Source organism: Octodon degus, unplaced genomic scaffold (assembly GCF_000260255.1).
Source record: "Octodon degus isolate 3935 unplaced genomic scaffold, OctDeg1.0 scaffold00185, whole genome shotgun sequence".
Classification (NCBI taxonomy): Eukaryota; Metazoa; Chordata; class Mammalia; order Rodentia; family Octodontidae; genus Octodon; species Octodon degus.
The window spans coordinates 2,084,141-2,101,741 of record NW_004524761.1 but is presented as its reverse complement, the minus strand read 5'-3'; the positions used below and the strand labels follow the sequence as shown (position 1 = coordinate 2,101,741).

General features: G+C 35.7%; 1 protein-coding gene and 1 non-coding gene across 6 annotated transcripts in view; one reads left to right on the top strand and one right to left on the bottom strand.

Moving 5' to 3' along the window:
• Window positions 1-17,601, bottom strand: part of Nr3c1 (nuclear receptor subfamily 3 group C member 1) — a 120,729-nt gene that overhangs the window by 57,713 nt on the left and 45,415 nt on the right. The window lies entirely within an intron of this gene.
• Window positions 10,501-10,633, top strand: LOC111813400. Its single transcript, XR_002818675.1, has one exon. It is a non-coding gene; the product is annotated as a small nucleolar RNA SNORA1 (small nucleolar RNA).

Genomic DNA, 17,601 nt, shown 5'->3' with positions numbered 1-17,601 from the left:
GAGACAGGAAAAGGAATATTGTGGGACTGTCCTGCTTCAAGGTTGTATATGGTGAGATTTTTGGACTTATGTGCAAACATGAGAAGTATATAATTCTTTATGTTTTTTTTTAATATATATTCTAATTTTTAAATGTTTTTATCATATTCTGTAGGGACATAAAGTTCAACATATCAATACTTGATGAAAAATACCTGTTCCATAGTATGCCTAAGATGTTCGATATGCAGACAGTGAGGTTAAGCTTAACAGCCTAAGTTGTTTGATAATAACAATAAGCTTGCCTTCTGGATGGTTAACAACCTAAGTTTGCAGACCAAAATTAGAGAAAAAGAAGGGCTGCAAGGAAAGACAACATTTTGACCCTAACCTTCTAAGGTCAGTTAAGACTCAGGATATATGAGAACTTGTACTGTAACATCATGTAACTCGGTAGTGTCCCAAATTTTCTGATCAAGGAGATTATGGGGCCAAAGAGGAAAGTGATCAATGATGTAGACTGTGCCTAAGGAGAGTCACATGGAAAGAAAACATTCTCTCAGGCTTTCACAGAGAGCACATTGGCCAAGCAAGGGCCGTGACTCATCCACATGGTTGACACTGAGAAAGGTTCTACAATCTGAGGTACAGGATCTCAAGATAAATCCTGAGGGGATTTCACTGACCTTATCAGACCCAAAAGCTACAACTCTTGTTGCATATGTCCTGCTCTACCTTGGTCTTAACCATCCAGTGGAAAAGTGTAAAAACGAAGTATAAGAAGTAAAGCCATGGTGTTATGTTGAGTTGTGGGGGACTCGGTCAATATCTGACATTGCCAGTTAAACAGAAGACCCAATGCTATTATGGGATACTGGACTCTTTTAGAATATTTTGCTGAGTTTACACACCTATAATATTGAAATAATGGAACTTAACAAAAAAAGGGGATACAGATGAATGTCCATTTTGTATCTGTGTATTCGAAGTGGTTAGGATAGATATATAGTTACATTCTGTTAATGAAGAGAATGATTTGTTCTAGTGGTGTTTGTAGAAAGGATATCAAGTCAGCATCTTGTACAGCAACTGACCACTAAGAAGAATGTATGCAGTGTGTTAGTTATTGAAACTGTCCTAGCGATTTGATTTGAAACTGTCCCATTGCTATTTGTTTATCAATAAAATTATGAAAAAAAAATATTTGAATGACTCATGGTAGAACTACTGAAAATGTCCACAGAAACTGTAGCACTTGATGAATAACTAAGAGTCATTGTGTTTATAAGGTGCTGTTAATTTTATGTTTAGAAACTGATTTAATGATCAAACTTGATAGTTAATTACTTATTGGTTTCATAATTTACTTGGAAGTCTGCCCATTTTTCTGAAATTTATTTCTAACCCCAGAATTAACACTTACAGTGATATGGTAGCCCTTTATGGATACACACAAAATAGAAAAAAAAAAGGCCCATGGAGATAGCTCCGAGGCACAGCACCTGCTTGATAAGTACAAGGTGCTGAGTTCAATTCCCACTACCCACCACCACCCACCCACCACAAAAAAAGAACGGATGTGCCCTTTCTCAACTGAAGTCACACAGTGTCATGCTGCCTTACTTCAGGTTTTCTCACACTGTAAACAAGTGTGCTTTGTGGTACATTTTAGTACAACAGGATTTGCAGTTTTGTGCAGTTTTCAGTTGGTGATGTTTCTATTTAAAATACTCCCCATGCAGAGTGCTAAAATACCTTGTGGTGTCCTAAAGCACAAGAAAGCTATCATGTACTGCAAGGAGAAAGTACAAATGTCAGATAAACTTTGATCAGGCATGATTCATAGTGGTGTCAGCTATAAGTTAAATGTTAATGAATCAATGGTATGCAGAATGAGAAATAAGGTGTCTTTAAACAGACATATAAAACATAGCATATATGTAATATATATTTATAAATATGTAAATATATATATTTAAAAAGTAAAAACAACACCAAAAGCAAAAATAACAGAAAGAAAGACAGAAGCAGAATAACAAACAATACATATGGTACAAAATTTCAAATCAAGAATAAAAATTTAATAATGGTTATTGTATTACATATCTTCATCATCAAATCTGTTGCTCAGATTAACAGATACAGGTATGCAAGATTGGTTAGATAATTAAAACATTAACTCTTACTTTCAACAAACCTTAATTTTTTTCTTGTCCTTTTTACTTTCCATTTGTTATGTTATTTATTTTTAATGTATTTAGTACAGGGTCTACAGGGCCTCACTACACAGATCATACTCATAGTGATCCTTCTGTTTTCAGTCTCCCAAATGCTGGGATTACAGGCATGTGCCACCACACCCACTCTCAACTTTTCATTAAAAAAAATACTTTAAAGAGAGTATACTAATTGATAAGGCATTAAAAATCATACAAACTTAGAAGATGAGAGGTATTCAACTGTGGTTTTTGTAGGGCACTTTGTGTCTCTGATGTAGTTGCTCAGATTAGATATTAGCATACAGAGTTAGTCAAAGTGAAAATTTTAAAGATTAACTACTATGTTCAAAAACTGATGGAAATTAGTACTACAATCATCTCAGCTATTCTGAATGTATACTTGCATGTTTTTTCCCCCTTACTTCTCTTCTTACCTTTTCTCCTTTCCCTCTTCTTCATTGTTTCTTTATTTATTTATTTGAAAGTGGGGATCAAACAAGACCTTGTGCTTGCCAGGCAGGTGCTTATGTGGCTGAGCTATCTCCCTGGCCCCTCATTCTTTATTTCTTACATTCAGTTTCTTTCCATTTTACTATAGCTATTATTCCTTTTAGATTTTATTTATTCTTTGAGATTCTTACACTAGGGAGGCAATACGATATTTACACATGTGGGTCTGATTTATTCCACTTATGAGTATAGCCTTTAGTTGTATTCATTTACCTACAAAGGCCTGAAGTTTATCTTTCTTTATAGCTGAGTAATAATTGTGTAAAAATACCTTATCTTTTTTATCCATTCCTCAGGTGATGGGCATTTTGGTTGTTTCCAAGATTTGGCTATGATAAATTGTGCTGCTATAATGATGGGTGCACTATATCACTGTGGTATGATGTTTTCAGGTCTTTTGGAAAAATACCCTGAAGGGGGATAGCTGGGTTGAATGGGACTTCCAATCCTAGTTTTTGAGGAGTCTCCACACAGATTTTCATGGCTATCTATTGATAGGTTGATAAAATGTTGCCATCAGCGGCTCTGTATTTCCTACAGGACCAGTGGTTCACTATTTGTTAATTCAGTAGTCATTGAAATTTTTAGGAAATAATTACCATGATAATGAAAATCAACCCATCAATCAATCTACCTGTCTCCAACAATGAAAAGGATGATGTAGCTCAAGGATTGGCAAGCTCTTCCAGTAAAGGGCCAGACAGTATGTTAGGCTTTGTGAGTGCTATGTCACACACCTATTTTACTTACTTGATTTCACAACATTTTAAAAAATGTAAAATCATTCTTAGCTTAGAGGGTTTGCAAGGGCCATTACTTACAAATTCCTGGCACACATTTGAATGCATTACTCCATGAAGAATCTCTATAAATATTAGGTGAAAAAAAATCAGGTGCACGTGTTTCATGCACCCTAAAATAAAAATAAACAAGACTTATGGGTAAAATGATTTCATTCTTTTTAGAATTTATGAAGATAGAAAAATAAAAATGTCTAAAGATATTTACCAAAATATTAGAAGAGTTAATAAAATACTAAGAAGGGAATTTGACTTCTGGGTGATCATTGTACTTAATCTTTATAATCTCTTTTTACGGAGGAAGAAGACAGCAAACTTATCTCCAAAAGAAAACTTGGACTCAGGTACTGCACTTGCCCTTATTTAAGTGCCCTCCCATCTCTATGGATCCATATATTTGTGCTTACACTCACTCTTTATTCAATGCAGATGTTTGTATACAAGTACATTTTAGAATGTTATTTTTTGTTTAAAAGTATGTAAAGGATTCAATTTAAAAAAAAAAAAATATATATATATATAAAGTGAATGGGTCTTACTGTATTTATAAACATTTTCCCCAAAAGTGCTCACTGATCATTTTTGAGAGATATCTGGTCAATTTTCTCTCCATGCATGGCCACATATCACAATTTTATGCAAGTTTGTAATTGTTGAATAATGTAGGGTAAAACAAGTAGAGGGTAAGTGGAAGAAAAGGCCTTTTACACCAGTTTTTAAGCTCTAATACAGTGAAGGAAAGGCTAGGATGGGGAAATGTCTGCCCTCGTCATGGTACTGACACAGGTCTATCAGGAATAATTTTACTTGAGGATGTGACACTTCAGCTGGATGGATTTTAGATGATGAGGTGGAAAAAGGAGACAGTTGGAGGTAGAGTGAACTACACAGAACAATATTATGCAAAATACCGGGGCAAAAGGAAGAAGTAAGAATGGTTTAGAAAGAGCCTCTAATAAAAAGCTTATTAAATCACAAAAGACTTTATAAGCCACAGTAAACCATTCAACTGTCCTGAGGGTACTAAGGACTGTGGAGTGTTAACACAGGAATGATATGAACATATTTGTATGTTTGCAAAATACAGTACAGACTGAAGATGGCCAAGGTGTCTATAGTCAAGATGATGCTTCAGTAATCCAGCTTTTTAGTTACGGTAGTCTGCCTGAACTAAGGTAGGAGCAATTAAGTTGTGATCTAGAGGAACAGCTCAATGGTAGAGGGCTTGCATCCCATGTGAAGTCCCAGGTTTGATGAATACCCAGAATGCAAAAATAAAAGTAAAGAAATGGGAAAAATATTTTGTCAAACCTATGAATGAAACACAGGTTTAGGGCTGATAAGAATAGATCTGAGCTGGAGCTACAGAAGATATGGGTGTCCAATACACAGGGCCAAAGAAACTTAAGATCACTCAGGAAAAGGAAGAGAAACTTACAAAGAGGTCAGAGAAGTATGAAAAGAAATTTAGAAACAGAATTGTACCATAAAAATCATATTAAAAAGCCTTTACAAACAGGATTGTGGTATTTTGCAAAGGGCTGGTGCAGAGCAGGTCATTGTTAAGTATCCACTGAATTTCTCCAACGTCAATTAATTGCCACATCATACCTTCCAAATGATTCTTACATCTATCCTTTTACTTCTTTCTGTCACCATTCTAGTTCATACTTTTACTACTTGACAGACCTTTGGCAATGGTTCCTGTAACTACTTTTGTATGTAATCTTTCTTATAAAGCTCTTTCTTCTCACCAAATAAAACAATATATAATGCATCCAAAACATAAGTGCCAGAGTAACGTTCTAAGGCACAGCACTGAGCACATCAACCCTGGCTCAAAAACATAATAAATCTCCATTGCCCTCAATAAAATCCAAGCCTTTACTGCAGCCTCAGCTTCTGTGACCCACAATCCCTGCCACCACCCACCAGAGCCTGCAGGAGCCTGCAGCTTAGACCTATGGGCCTGAAGGTCTGGGTAGGGTGGCCCTTGCCCCAGAAGAAGGGGCAGCATTAAGGGCAACTTCAGAACCCCATTCAGCACTGTAGCACCAGGAAGAAGTAAAGCACCCCAGAAGCTTAAAAAAATAAATAAAATCCAAGCCTTTAGTCTAATATTCAAAACTTCCCTTATTTGGCCCCAAAGCACAGGTCCATCCATACTGCCTACAATTTAAACACCCAGCTTTGCAAAAATTACCAACCCCCTCTCAAACACATTCAAAAGAGTAAAGATTTAAATTATTTAAATTTAAATTATTAAAGACTTAAAAATGATAAAGAATCATTTTTTTTAAAGAAAAGGTCCAAGGTTCTACTTATTCTACCAAAACAAACAATATCTGACAGAGCAAACTGTCATAAAATAGTTCCTTTGTTATGTTGTTGTATGAAATACATGGCTGACTGAAGAAATGGAAAAGACAAAGATTTTCTCTTGAAAGGTTCCACCCTCTAATAATTTTGTAGAAGCGGTCCATCCAATTGGAAGATAGTAGTTTATACACACTGTGCTAAACTAACAACTGCCACACTTTCCCAGCTATACCACATGTTTTATTAGGAAATACTGTCAGTAAAAAGTCATTTTAGATTTGTAGACCAATTTTAATTCAAACAGAGAGAGAAGTCTCTAACAAACTAAGAAATGTGTTGAAGATGTCCTTACAGATAAAGGAGAATCTGTCGTGTACTTTTAGGCATAGCTAAGTTCCTTTTAACATTCCCATTACTTTAGCTTGGGGATTTTTTGGGGGGTGGGAGAAGGGTAGTTTTTTTATGACTTTTCACAACCACACACATACTCATACACAATGCAGTGAAATGATAAATGCTCAGCAACAACGATACCCTTTTCTAACTGCTTTCCTTGGTTCACTATGGGTGAACCACGGCAAGTGGTTTTAATGTGATTGTATGATTATCAGAAGACTGCTGTTCACTAATTTCTATATTACAGATAACATTTATAAAAAGCCTTCTGTCTGAAATTTTATCACTGGACATATAGTTCAGTTATATCTCAGGTTTCTTGGCTTACAGAGAAACACCATGAACTCTACTCTTCCCCAATCAAAATGTATTATGTTCTCATATAGGGCAAAACATTTTCATCCATAAATTCCAATTGTTCTACTTTTTTTTTTTTTAACATGCAGGGGTTTTCAGCCACAAAATATTAGTATCTAAATATGACAGAGTATCTCTGTAATGGCTGGAGCTATATGTTACACCAATGATTTACAGGTCTTTAGAAGCATTTGCAGGGATGCTTCACCAAGACACAGATCTCCAATCCTCCAGATTCTTAGTAATCATGTATGTACACTCTGGGATTCTGACTTGGTGATTAGTTATAGAATCCATTTCTTTTTTTCCTTTTGTGGCTGGCTCAGTCCACCCTGGGAGTGGGGCTGCTGCTTCATGTGGTGCCAAAGATCCAACTGTGGTCCCTATGTACTTGCCTAAGCTTGCCTAAGTAGATGCTTGAGATGACCGAGCTATCTCGCCGGCCCCTAGGTTCCATGTTTTATATGTCATAGACTTTGTAGCATTTAGAGGTAGGCAAAACATAGTTTACATGTGACATACTTGGGGCAGACAACTAGTGATTTGTTTGCTATTTTTGTCACTGCTAAATGGTTATACCAAATGAAGATCAGTGTCGTGAGTGTGTGTGTGTGTGTGTGTGTGTGTGTGTGTGTTTGGGGGTATCAGGAATTGAACTCAACACCTCACATGTAAGATCAGCACCTTGATTTATGATTTTAACTTCGTAAATTGTCATGGATGTTGGAGATTACTAATTTCTTAGAATTGTTTATATATCACTTACCCTGATTTGTAGTCCATTGCTATAATTTTGAATAAATCCATTATATGAAATAGCAAAAGCTAAACCTAGCTTTAAAATATATTTCATCCATCTTTTTCTTTCAGAGATCAATACTTCTGTCATATTCTCAAGGGGTTTATGTCCCAAGAGAGCTGAAGAAAGATTGAGGAAGCATAAATTAAGGGTCTCTGAGGAACACTGTATACTCTTATTTTTGTATTTTAGAAGACAAAAGGACTACTTAACATTAAATCCCTTTCCATTTCCAGCTAACAACTGCAATAATTTTGTTTTCACTAATGAGAGATTTAAGTGATCTTATAAATGAAAAAAAAGATACTAACTTAATAAGTCTCTTTTTTACTGAAAGAAAACTTACTGATTATGTTTTAATAATCTGCTTTATCGTGCAGTGTAACTCTACCCTAAAAGACTTTCTTTCAGATGTTGGAAAAATTATTTTAAAGGAAAATGAACTATAATGCAATTTACCATAGCCACATGTTATTTGGTGATGGTTTTAAGTATATAAGGTTTTACTGTTAAAAAGTCAATTTTTATAAAATTTAAAAGAAATTTTAATGCAGATAAAATTCTAAACTTCACATAATTTGCAAACAAACACTGTATCAGTGTATAAAAATCTCCCAGTTAATTTGATTCTCTTAACACTGCTCTAAGCATATTTCCTAACAATATTTAAGATTATTTCTTGAGTAATTAAGATATTTAAGAAGATTATTTCTTGAATAATTTTTCAGTAAAATGTTTGACAGAGTTCTGTCAGCCTCCACTTTTTACACAGAGATGATACTCAGTTGACTCAGGTGGCTAAAAGGCCAAACTAATGCTTTGGGTGTAATAAGTCTTTAGAGATGACAATGAGATCTTTTCTTTGTTTCTCAGGTACTGAGCTGATTGAATTACAAAAGAAGAAAACAATCTTCAGCGTATTAGTATCACATAACACTTGCCCCATAACACTGCTGACTAATAATTTAAATATCTGAAAAGCCTGTAAAGTTCAGAGAAACTCCCAAATATGATATCAAATACATCAAACAGGACAAGGTAAGCCAATTTGAGAAATTCTTTGTAATTATTAAAATACTTATTATGTCAGAAGTAGTCAGATCCAATAAAACATACTAATAACTTCTAAAGCATTCCTAAAAGATCTTTTAAGCACTAAAGATCTCATAAGGCACTTAATAAATTAGTACAGTTGTGCTTTTTCCCCATATTTAAGAACAGAGGAAATGAACAAGTTAAAAGGCATTTTGCTAACCCTGACTGCAAATCACAAGCTTCATGCTGCTTGAAGCCAGCTGGCATGCAGCCCATTTACAGTAAGTTGTTTACTCCCTGCCTACCAATCCTGTCACACAAAAAAATGCCTACAGACACAGTCAGAATGTGTTTTCAAAATAGATTGGGGGCTTATAAACTTTAATACATTTCTACAGGTATTATTTTGTGTATTACTGTAAAACATTCCAACACACTTTCTATAACCTCAACATTTTAACACACATTGTTTATGTGCCATCTTAAAATATTATCAGTGAAGAAAGTTAGGGTCCTTTAATAATTTTGGTGCCTTTTAAATGTAATTTTTTAAGGTCATAATACTTAAAAATGGATTTGAACTTACTTCAGTTAAAAGTCACTTAAGTAGCTCTAAGGAAGAGACCATCCAGAGAACATGTAGAAAATAGAAAACGGGCCGTAATTAGCATGATCGGAAGAAAGACAAGGATAGTCATTCAAATGATACTTGTGAAGACCCTAGAAACCAGAGATTGGCGTTTGGACCTTGGAGAGCCTCTTCCCACCCTCACTGCCTAGTTCCTTTCAAGGAAAAGCAGGTAATAAACCTTTTCCTTAGACCAGACTTGTTACTAAGTATTTTTTAAACTGTCAGGCTATCTCATTAATATCAACCCAATCCCAGAATCAGTGAAATCCAGTATTTTAAACACATCCTGCTTCAAAGGAGTTTAAGAAACAAAAGGTTTTGTTGTTTTGTTTTGAGTACTGGGAACTGAACCTAGGGTCTCAAACATGGTGCACAGGTGCTTTATTATTGTATAATAAATAAAAATATACACACTTTTTTTTTTTGAGACCAGCTGCGTATTGCCCATGATGGCCTTGAACTTGTGACCTTTCTGCTGCAGCCTTCCTCAGTCACTAGGACTTCAGGTGTACAGTATGTGCCACCACATCTGGCTTAAAAGAATTTTCTAAGCCATGTATTTGTAGAACCAATGACCACCTAAAGAAATGAGTGATATGTTTAATAGCTTCTACAGAAAAAAAAGAAGTTCCTAAAACCATAGCAATATTGAAAGCTACTGATACTTCAAAACAGACAAAAACACAACTGCTCAAGGCTTGGCTTTTCTGATTACTTCCGTTTGAGCCAACTATTCACAGATTCTGGAAACCTACACCTTTTATAGAACCTTAAATATTTTTATGACAGCCAGTTTCTAGTATATAGTAATTTCACTTAATTCCCAAGCCCCAATGGCAGAGCGGATGACTTTATTGACAACGTTGTACATTTTAATAATTTGTTTTAGATCCTCAGAGCTAAAAATTTTATCCCTCACCTCAATCCTTTATTTTCTAGTCCATTACATGCAGTGTTTTACATTTTAGTTTCTGCAATCCTTTGCTCTCATGTTTTTACTTGTTTTATTTTTGTTGCTCATTTCTTCTTATTCCAAAAGATACAAATTTTGTATTAATTATTAAATTATTCTATACTCTTTGTCGAACATTTTTTTCCAAAAAACCTTAGTGGGAATTATCATCATATCTGTTAATTTTGCTGTTCAGAGCCCTAAAGCAAAAAATATATGCATAAAGTACTGGGAATAGTATAGGTCACAGTACATAAGTTGTACGATCCCCTTCTTTTGGGTGAATGATTTAAATTAGATTTCAATCAGTAGGTAAATAAAATTAATTTTTGTGTTTGTTTCAATAATTCATACTCCACAGGCTGGGAATTTGGCTCAGTGGTAGAATGCTTGCCTAGCAAGTTGGAAGCCCTGGGTTCGGTCCTCAGTACCAAAAACAAAAAAATAAACCTCCCCTAAAAACCAATTCAACCAAAAAAATACAATTAAAAAAAAAAACCCAAAGTCTCATTCTGGATTAGAATGGGCACTGTTGATTGGTGTCCAGAATTGGTCAATGTGGCTAAAATTGAGACACAGGTCATGCTTCCATCACGGTAAATATTTACAGTGGTGACAATGAGGCCTGTAACATTTAAAAAAAAAAAAACCCCAAAATGTGCCAGCTTCGTATTAGAAATTGCATAGTTTAAAGGCAGTATTTCAAAATGATGCTGAAGTAGAGTGGCACTTTACTCCCTTAGTTTGTTCTTTTTAAAAAAAATCTTATTTGTTTGTTTGTTTGGTACAGGGTCTCATTACGCAGCTTGGACTCACAGTGAACCTCCTGTACCAGCATCCCCCTCACTGGAATTACAAGTGTGTGCCACCACGCTTGGTTTTGGCCAGCACAGCACACCTGGGGCTCCGCATTCCAGGGTTCTGGGGTTCCTGGGCTGGTATGGCCTGTGGTACTGAGGACAGAACCCAGGTTCTTGTGCTTGCCAAGCAGGCAATTAAGACTGCCAAGCTATCTCCCCAGCCCTCCCTTAGTTAGTTCTTCAGCCAAAGGGCTACAGAAGTATCAACTATTCATTAAATATGTTGAAAGTTTTACATGTATAATGCACTGCTATGTATTTAGTACAGAAAAGCAGGCTTGTTTCTCCACACAACATTAACGAGTTTGAAAGAAGATGATGCACAAAAAAACCTAAAATTTAGTTTGATAAAGTATAATGATGACACGAATTTATTTCTTAAAAGAGGAAACATATTTTATTCTTTATAAAACTGGCACAGTAAGACAAAGCTAAAATTGGATTAAATAAGTGAAACATAATGCTAAAAATTTAAAAAGAATTTTGTAACTGAACTGGCAAAAGGCAATTTAAACTCATCATAAACTATAAATAGGGACATGGCACATTTCCTTTTTCCTCCTTTCCCTTCCTTTCCTTTCCTTTCCACACTCTTTTCCTTTTAAAATTTTGCAGAATAGTAAATCCAAAATAGCACTTATAATAAGCAACAGAAAATGTTGCACTAGTATTTTAGTTGACTTTGCTGAAAAATACATACCTTCATTATAGTTGTTAGACTTCCAGAACTAAAAGGAGCTCATAAGATGTGAAATTCTGGTTAACTGCTAAGTGAAAACCCAGAAATAAACACTTGATTTCTAATTATTGTGTACTACTGAGTAAGAAATTAACGTTTAGGGCCGGGGATATAGGTCAGTGGCACAGCGCCTGCCTGGCAAGCATGAAGTCCCAAGTTCCATTTTCAGTACCAAATAAAGAAGAAATGTATGTTCAGTAAAGCATGTCAGGATCTGGGGATATATCATTTGTTTCCATATACCCTCCCATCAGCTGTTCTACACATTCCTGACTCCAATAAATGAAATATATCTATTTCTCCAATGTTTTGCTGGCATTTTAAAATAAGGCCCTATCATTTACTACGGATAAGTAGTTTACTGCATTTATTATAGTTAAATTAACTCCTCACTAGAGTTTGTCTTAAGCATGTTCGTGAGACACTCATTAGCTTAATAAAAGAAAAATCAGAAGAGGACACAAGAAAGGAAGAAGGTGCAAGGACATCTACATTAAAAGCAAGTATTCCATAGAAATGAAGGATTTAATTCTAAAGAGGGACAACCATAATATCGCTCTGACCATGGGTCATGAATATTATAGTATCCTTTGAGTGCCTTAGTTGTTATAAGCATCTAATATTTGGTACCATTAAATATTTATAAATTTTAAGAACTATTTAAGGACATGTTTGCGTACGTAATTACATTTATTGTGGGGAACTGGTACATGTACATAACACAGCTTAAGTCTGTTTTCATCCCCTTCTTCTGCTTTCCCTCTCCCCTGAAATAATTCTAGTATATCTACAAGTTTTAGTGCATTTTCAAAAAATCATGAACACTAGAGACTAACTCTTCTCTTTGTTTTCACTCTAAATCCATTCTTCTCTGTTCCACTTAAGACAAATTTTCAAACTCTCAGAAGAAAAATCTTTTAAATATTATGCAAAACCTCAAAACAGGTAAAGTTGATGTGCTTCTTTTATATATTCAGATTTATAAATTCTAGCAAGAAACTGGGAGAATCAATGAAATTGTTAACTCAATAAAATTATTATAACAAGTTATAGACAATACTTATATCAGGCTTATTATCAAACTTTGTATGTAAGCAGTTTGAAAACCATTGTTCTACTTCATCTTCATAAAAGCAGTTACAAATTTCAAGACTATCAAATCTCCCTGCCCTTATAAAACGCTAAGCTGTAAGGCATCTCTCACCAGTTTCTCACCTGAACTATCTTTCTATCAATACAGTTTTCTCAGTGTTTCTCAAATATGCCAGGTCAAGTTACTCATCCAACAAGTGCAACACATACACTACTAAATGTTTACAAGCCTGTAAGCTAGCTTTCTGTTTATTCTATCCACTACTGGAAGCTTCCAAGGAAGATTTTATCATGTGTGTAAAACCTTGGAATCTTCCTTGACCATCTTTCAACAAATAGATTTTCCTCTTATTTCCCAAGTACTCAATCACTTCTGCTACTCATCAATAATGAAGTACTGTATTCATTTTTATTAATGGACTGTTTACATGAAAATGAACTGCAAGATACATATTATAAAACTGAGGTATAGAAAGTAAAGCCATATTTATATGCTGAGCTGTAAAAGGCTCAAGTCAACAACTTCTGACGTTGCCAGTCTTGCAGATAACCCACTACTATTATAGACCACTGGACTATATTGGATTACTCTGCTGAATTCATGCACCTACAATATATGAATGACAATGGAATACACATCTCTGACAAAAGTAAACAAAAAAGGGGATATAAATGGACCATTTTGTAGTGGAAAAAATATATCTGTATATACAAAATAGTATAAATGTACAGCTACTTTCTCTTAGTTCAATAAGAAGAAGGTTTTGAAAGAGTTTAGATAAGATATATCAGCATCTTGTACTAGGAATAACTACTACAAAGACAACAATATACAATGTATTAATTACTGTAACTGTACTACTAACCTGTTTTGAATCTCATTGCTACTTCTTTATCAATGAAATTATTAAAATAAAAAAGAATAAAAATAATTAAGTTTGGATTTAAAAACAACAAAACACATTTTTACTTCCACTACAGAGAACTCCTATACCTGAATTTCAGAAATGAACATTTGCATACAGTTTAATTTAGTATTTGTGGTTTCAGCTTATGCTGTTGAGTAATTTTTTTTTAAAAAAAGCTAGAGGCTGGCCTGACAGGTTAGTGGATTAAAGTTCCTGCTTAGGCAGGCGCAGAGGGTGGGGATTTGATTCCCAGTTTGTTGTGCTGGCCCCGCCCCCAGGGCATGCTGAGATGGTCATTGAGACTGGGAGTGGTGGCACACATCTGTAATGCCAATGCTTGGGAGGCTGAAAAACAGAAGGGTCACTAGGAGTCAGATCTGTGTAGTGAGACCCTGTGTAATGTATACATTAAATACATTAAATGATAGAGCTGCCACAAGCCCAGAAACCGTTCCTAGTCTATCTTCTCCTGCTTCCCAATTCCCTTATAGCTGTTAGACTTCCAGAACTAAAAGGAGCTCATAAGATGTGAAATTCTGGTTAACAGCTAAGTGAAAACCCAGAAATAAACACTTGATTTCTAATTATTGTGTACTACTGAATAAGAAATTAATGTTTAGGGCTGGGGATACAGGCCAGTGGCACAGTGCCTGCCTGGCAAGCACGAAGTCCCGAGTTCCATTCTTGGTACCAAATAAAGAAGAAATGTATGTTCAGTAAAGCATGTCAGGATCTGGGGATATATCATTTGTTTGCACATACCTTAATGTACTAAATACATTAAAAAAAAAACATAAAACAAAGCTAAAGTTTGACACATAGAAAAGCTACTAGATTGTAAAAGAAAAGCCACATTTTTCATACACTTGATTGAGAATTATCTAAAAATGTTCATGAGGGCTGTTTTTTTTTTTTTTTTTTTGGTGAGGTTATGAGCAGAATATACTTATTGAGACAAAGAAAGCTCCTGTCCCGAGAGAGGGACAGGAGGGGAGGCTGAGCGGGTAGTTTCCCCCCAACATGAGTTCTGATATCTACCCCTATTAGTGAAGCTATGTCTACACTGTGTACAATCCAGCTTTACAATATGTTTAAGTTATTTCTCTGTAGCTTTGTGTACCAGCAAGCTATAAGTCAAAAATCTTTGAAAATATCTGCCTTCGCAGTGTGGGTGAAACCCTCCTCCACCAACTTGGGATGCCCCCTATCAATCCATAGTACCCCCACACATCCCGCACACAGGGTAGGAATTTCTGCCGCGTTCCGGGAACCCCAGGATCCAGTCCTAGCCCTGGCCTGGTGAGTGTGTGGGAGAGCTGCCTCTAACCTCTACTCTACCTCGCCCCTCCAGGCTCAGCTCAGGCCTGGCAAACAGGCCTGGGGTGAAACCCTGCAGCTGCAATCCCTGCAGAGAGTGTAGAGGATACAACCATCCAGCTAGTGCAGGAGCAGAAAATCCTGCCAAAGGGGCACAACAGGTTCATCCCCAAGGGCAGTAGCATGAAGCTGAGCACAGCAGCCAGACCCAAGCCAGTCACAACTGGATAAACCCAAACTTTATAGATCTGCACCTGAACTTCAGTACGTGCTATGGTTATAACAGCAACAAAGATCTACAACAAAGGTCAGAAGACAGTGCTACATAAAATGACAAGAAGGAAAAAAATACAACCTCAGAACACAAGCCCACCCGTAACAAGTGCAGAGGACACTAACACAGAACAAATTGGGAATCACAGCTGAAAGCAATGAATCAATGGCTTCTGAAATAAAGAAACAGATGCAGAAAGGTATAGAAGAACTCAGATGGGAAATAAAAAAAGAAATCCCTGAATTAATAACATCTGCAGTAAAGAACCAAATGCAGAAACATAAGGAGGAAACCCAATGTCCACCCAGAACAAGTGCAGAGGACACAAGCTCAGCTCAAAAGCATTAATTAATGGCGTTGATAGTAAATAAGCAACAGCAGAAAGTTTTAGAGGAACTCAGAGCACAATTCCTTTCGGAAATAAAAAAAGAATTCTCAGAAATCATAGCATCTGAAGTAAAGAATCAACTACAGAAACATAGGGAGGAATCCCAACTGAAAAAAATAATGCAGTAAAAGAATTTATAACTGCTTCTAAAGAAGACATTGATAAAAAAAAAGAGATTAGAAAAATGAAGGATTCCTTGAATGAGCAATACAGGAAAGAAATAGATTGCATGAAGCAGAGTCAACGAGATATAGAGGAAATTAAAATCTCAATTACAAGCTTGCAAAACTATTTAAGTGAACGTGAAGACAGAGTTTCAGATCTTGAAGACGCTGGTGGAGTTAGTGAAAAAGTAAGAAAGGATCTCATAAAAAAAACTAGGATGCAGGAAAGAGTAATCCATCACCTGCAAGATGGTGCAAAAATAAACAATGTGAGACTAATAGGCATCAATGAGAGAAAAGGAGTCAATACAAATGACATTAAAAAAATATGGTCAGAAGTAATAGCAGAAAACTTCCCAAATATGAAGAAACAATCTGACATTAAGGTAACCGAAGCATACAGAACGCCAAGTAACCTCAACCCAATGAAAAACACACAGAGAAATACAATAGTCAAGATCCCAGAAATTCAGCGCAGGAATAATATACTGAAAGCCGCTAGAGAAAAGAAGCAGATCACATTCAAAAGAAAACCCATCAGAATTATGTCCGACTTCTCTTCACAAAGCATGAAGGCAAGAAGATTGTGGAGCAGAGTACTTCAAGTCCTCTATGAAAACAAATTGCAGCACAGACTACTATAACCTGCAAAACTCTCAACTTTGATGGAGAAGTGAAACACTTTCATGACAAAGCACAGCTAAAGAATTTCGTGATGACAACGCCAACCCTACACAGACTACTGAAAGATGTTCTAGAGAGGCACCAAAATGATCAGAACTCCACGAATGAGATCAGAAGCAACCAACTAAACAGGGGAAGCAACTAAACACAGGAGAAAAAGGAATAAACGACAACAGGTAAATAACATGTCAATCGTAAGTCAATACATCTCAATTTTAACCATCAATGTAAATGGACTCAATTCACAAATTAAAGAGAAATAGACTGACACAGTAGATCAGGAAACAAAGTCCAACAATATGCTGTATACAAGAAACACATTTAACTCATAAAGAAATTCACAGGCTGAAAGTCAAAGGATGGAACACAATACTACATGCCCCAGCACCTCAGAAAAAAGCAGGGTTAGCAATCCTATTATCAGACAGTCTCAACTTCAAACCAACAATGATCAAACAAAATAAAGAAGGCCACTATATACTGGTTAGGGGAAAAACTCAAGAGGAAGAGGTAACACTCATAAATATGTATGCATCAAACAAGGGAGCACACAACTATAAAAAGCAAAGCTTAAGGGACGTGAAAAATCTAATATCCAATACAACAATCTTAACAGGAGAACTTAGCACCCCGTTATCTCCAAAGATATGACAACCAGACAAAAACTTAGCAAACAAATAACAGAACTGAACCAGAGCTAGAAACAAATGGACATGGTGGACATATACAGCAAGTGCTCCACTCAAACACAGCTGAATACACATTTTTCTCAGCTGCACATGGGTCAATTTCTAAAATAGACCACATACTGGTCCATAGGTCATGCGCAAGTATGTGTAACTGTGATCTGTCACCTCACCTGACATTTTTATAACCCGCTGAACATTTCAAATGAAACATTTTATGGAATTTGATGTTAGTTAAACATTTAAAATGTACTCTTCACACTTACAATTCGCAATGTGTTCTGACTATATTAAGCAAATATTTAAGAAACATTTAGGCTGTTTTTCCATTTTTAAGTATTTAATCTGTAATAAACATATACCATGTTAACAAAAAAAAAGAACACAGAAATCATCCCATGCACATTATCTGACCACAGTGCAATGAAACTGGAAATAAATGACAAAAGAAACCAGAAAAAAACGTTAAATACATGGAAATTAAATGACACC